Source organism: Melanostigma gelatinosum, assembly GCF_949748355.1.
Source record: "Melanostigma gelatinosum genome assembly, chromosome: 17".
Taxonomy (NCBI): Eukaryota; Metazoa; Chordata; class Actinopteri; order Perciformes; family Zoarcidae; genus Melanostigma; species Melanostigma gelatinosum.
This window is the reverse complement of record NC_136650.1, coordinates 21,381,997-21,386,827: the sequence shown is the minus strand read 5'-3', so window position 1 is coordinate 21,386,827 and position 4,831 is coordinate 21,381,997.

Sequence of the window (4,831 nt, the reverse complement as noted above, 5' to 3'; positions counted from 1 at the left end):
GAGTTGGCACACACATACCCAACTGTTAGCCAGCTGTTCCCTCACCAAAGACACCTCTGCTGATCCTTTAATATCGCTCAGCATTATGCACATGTCACCGCTCACAGCGAGAGCACATGACAGGTTATAGTACGTCAACATTCATTTCACTGTGGAGTCACAAGGTCCCTGCAGGTTGTTGCAGTGCAGCTAAAGAGAGCATTTCATAACAAGAGCTTTACATATCAATACATCAATATACCTTCACTAAACGTGCAATCGATGCGCAGCAGGAGATCAATTCTGTGCAGCACACTAAATTAAAAATGAGGGGGTTTCAGTATGTGTGTGTGTGTGTGTGTGTGTTCAGCCCTCACTATAGTGCTCTTGAGGAGATTTGATTTTTAAAAGATAAAGCACAGATAGATTTGGCTTCAGTTGTCTCAATAAGTAATTGATGATAATGATGATTGAAACAAAGCCAAACCTGGAAACCTTAAACCTAAAAGCAATTGGAGATCTTTATGGTCAGCTGATGTCAGCACATTGAGTGTTTGTGTGTCAGTTTACTACCAGAGGGAATAAAACAACGCCAATACCAGAAAAAAACTCTTGAAGTTGATTAGTAAATCCATCCGTGCAAATGTGCTCAGATTACAGAAAACACCGATGTTTTTGATCCTGAAAGAGCGTTATTCCAAATTTGAGGTACCTGTTTGTCATAATTACCTAGAAATCAATCAATTCATTATTTAATTAAATTATCAGACTAAAATTACATTCGCTTACAGCTGCATTTTAGAGGATGTGGTCATATGTCGAATACATTATTTAAATACAGTATTTTTGAGATTTTAGTGAAATGCAATGAGATAAAGATAAAATGCAGACATTGAGATCCAAGATGACACAATTAAATCCAACATTTACTTCAATTGGAGACCGGAGTGCACAGTTAATGTTGGAGCTCAGTAACAAAACAAACAAATGTTCGCATTGTGCGTTCAAAAACCTTGAAGCTCATGCAGGGTTCTGTTCAATATCAATGGCCTGTTGTGGGCGACTGTGGCTAAGTGGAGAACAGGGCCGTCCTTCAATCAGAGCGCCGGCGGTTCGATCCCCGGTTCCGCTAGTCGCATGTTGATGTGTTCTTGAGCGAGACACTTAACCCCAAAAAACTGCTCCCGTAGCTGCGCCTACGGTCTAGGAATGAGATAGAATCTGAATTATAAGTCGCTTTAGATAAAAGCATCTGTTAATTGTTGGATGGATTAATGAACGGGGCTACCAGCCACAGGCTCAGGGGCCCAAAGTGTCGAGGGGCCCCCTGGCCTTCACAAAATACCACTCAAACAGACTTGAGGACACTACAAGTAACTACAAAAGAGAGACAAAAGATCTGGTGTTTTGTTTTGGTTCGTGTGACAGTTGAAGGAAATATGGATAAAAAGCATCAGGTCTTAGTTTCTAGCACGTAATCAGCAACATCTCATCCAGCATTGATTACAGGTGTCTGTCTGGCTTCTCACAAAGAATAGTGTACACCATCTCAGTTTATACACCATCAAGCAGTTCATACACCATCTCAGTTTATACACCATCTCAGTTTATACAACATCTCAGTTCATACACCATCTCAGTTTATACACCATCTCAGTTTATACACCATCTCAGTTTATACACCATCTCAGTTTATACAACATCTCAGTTTATACAACATCTCAGTTCATACACCATCTCAGTTTATACACCATCTCAGTTTATACACCATCTCAGTTTATACACCATCAAGCAGTTTATACAACATCTCAGTTTATACACCATCTCAGTTTATACACCATCAAGCAGTTTATACAACATCTCAGTTTATACACCATCAAGCAGTTTATACAACATCTCAGTTCATACACCATCTCAGTTTATACACCATCTCAGTTTATACACCATCTCAGTTTATACACCATCAAGCAGTTTATACAACATCTCAGTTTATACACCATCTCAGTTTATACACCATCTCAGTTTATACACCATCAAGCAGTTCATACACCATCTCAGTTTATACAACATCTCAGTTTATACACCATCTCAGTTTATACAACATCTCAGTTTATACACCATCTCAGTTCATACACCATCTCAGTTCATACACCATCTCAGTTTATACAACATCTCAGTTTATACACCATCTCAGTTCATACACCATCTCAGTTTATACACCATCTCAGTTTATACAACATCTCAGTTTATACACCATCTCAGTTTATACACCATCAAGCAGTTTATACACCATCTCAGTTTATACACCATCTCAGTTTATACACCATCAAGCAGTTTATACACCATCTCAGTTTATACACCATCTCAGTTCATACACCATCTCAGTTTATACACCATCTCAGTTCATACACCATCTCAGTTTATACAACATCTCAGTTTATACACCATCTCAGTTCATACACCATCTCAGTTTATACACCATCAAGCAGTTTATACAACATCTCAGTTCATACACCATCTCAGTTTATACAACATCTCAGTTCATACACCATCTCAGTTTATACACCATCAAGCAGTTTATACAACATCTCAGTTTATACACCATCTCAGTTTATACACCATCTCAGTTTATACACCATCAAGCAGTTTATACAACATCTGAGTTTATACACCATCTCAGTTTATACACCATCTCAGTTTGTACACCATCTCAGTTTGTACACCATCAGGCAGTTGTGCTGGTAAAAGATGCTTCTGTGGATGAAAATGCAACAACAGAAAAAAGCTGAACAGAGATTTTTTTTTTCCAAGAGCAGAATTAGAGCATGTGGAGGAGGAAGATATGGCCGAGCAGATATGATTCAGAAGGGCAGCGTGATGGGAGGTGCTTCTTGACGAAATGAACCTTTAATGATCCCCTTCAGCCGAGGATGAGGAGGGACTCGTCTCTGATTACACGAGGAAGGTCCAACCGATAACACGGCGTTAGTGGACACCTGATTGGTTTTCTCCAATCCACCCCGAGAGAGAGAGCGAGAGAGAAAGGGAGAGGGAGAAAGGGAGAGGGAGCGAGAGAGGGAACGAGAGAGGGAGCAAGAGAGAGAGCGAGAGAGAAAGGGAGAGGGAGCGACAGAGAGAGCGAGAGAGAAAGGGAGAGGGAGCGAGAGAGAGAGCGAGAGAGAAAGGGAGAGGGAGCGAGAGAGAGAGCGAGAGAGAAAGGGAGAGGGAGCGAGAGTGCGAGAGAGTGAGAGAGAGAGCGAGAGAGAGAGAGCGAGAGAGAAAGGGAGAGGGAGAAAGGGCGAGAGCGCGAGAGAGTGAGAGAAAGAGCGAGAGAGAAATGGAGAGGGAGAAAGGGAGAGGGAGCGAGAGAGAGAGCGAGAGAGAAAGGGAGAAAGGGAGAGGGAGCGAGAGAGAGAGAGAGAGAGAGCGAGAGAGAGAGCGAGAGAGAAAGGGAGAGGGGGAGGGCGCGAGAGTCGATGTCACCCTGACGTCTGTACGCTAAGTATGAAGCTGAAGCCAAGAGGCGATTAGCTAAGCTTAGCTTAGCATAAAGACTGGGAGTAAAGGGAAACAGCTAGCCTCACACCTTTACAACAATTTAATCTGTTGGCAAACAAAAAATGCAAAACCACTAAAGGAACTGTCTCCAGCTGTTGACCGTCAAGAAATAATTCCAGTACAAGTTTAATAACGCGTTGTATGACTTTACATAACAACAGGTGGCTTCTCTGCATTCAGGACATTCTATTAATCAATCATGATTTAAATGAGTCAGCAGTTTTGTCGATATGTAACGGGTTTCTGATTAGATGCCTGAAATAAGGTATGTGGTTTACACAAGCTTAATGAGATTCAAGGTTTTGTTCTACGTTATAAAATAATCAGTAAATAAAACAAAAACACGTCAGGAAGGCCTTTGACGTCAAACTTTATTATTCCTTTACACTTTGACAAAGGCAGCAAGACCAGATCCACTCCTTCCTTTCTATACCTTTCACAATAAAATACCCTATACATATACACTGAGTAACCGTCAACCAGAGGGAACTCTGGGAATCAGTCAGAGCATTTAGTCAAAGGAGTCGATAGATTTCATGCAACATATTCATGAGGACTTGTTGCTCCCTCTGCTGTCCTGTGATTGAGTCACAGTGTAGTTTAGTTCAGCTGAACCTGCATCCAAACCTCCCCGAGAGGCTGCTGAGAGCCCTTCTCAAGCTGTGGGTGTTCTTCTTCTTCTCCTCTCTCGCAGCATAAGCAGCTGCACTGAGCCTCCGGCAGGGAAACGTTCTCAGGGCATTTTCCAAACGTCTGCTTCAGCAGCAGCACCACCTCCAACGCTCGTCTCCATAGTTACATGTATGAACGGATGAGCGTCAAGCCGGGAAAATGTAGGTCAGAGGAAAAGATGGCGTCCGTAAGCGCGCCATAAGGAATGCACGAGAGGAATATATAGGAATATGAGGAGTTAAAGGGACTTCTTTACATGTGTGTGTTTGATATTTGAGATAGGAAACTAAAGTATGAAACAAATGAAATATTTGATCAAAAGGATCATCCGAGTTATTACAATTCACCGTGAGAAACGTGCCAATACAACTGACCTCTCATAGTCAGGAGGGATTCATCCTCTGGGGATCAGGAACGTGCGTGCAATTATATTTATGGTAAACCGTCAAGAAGCCTCAGGAAATGTGCTTTTAATGAACAGATCGGATTTTAAATCAAGAGCTCGGGAAAAACAAGGAGCCTTTGAGCTGATTAAAGGGTCTTTCCATCCGTTTTGCATCCGGTCTGATGGAAAACATGTTGCATGATGGGAAATGTAGGATCCAGTGTTTGTGGCCTTAAA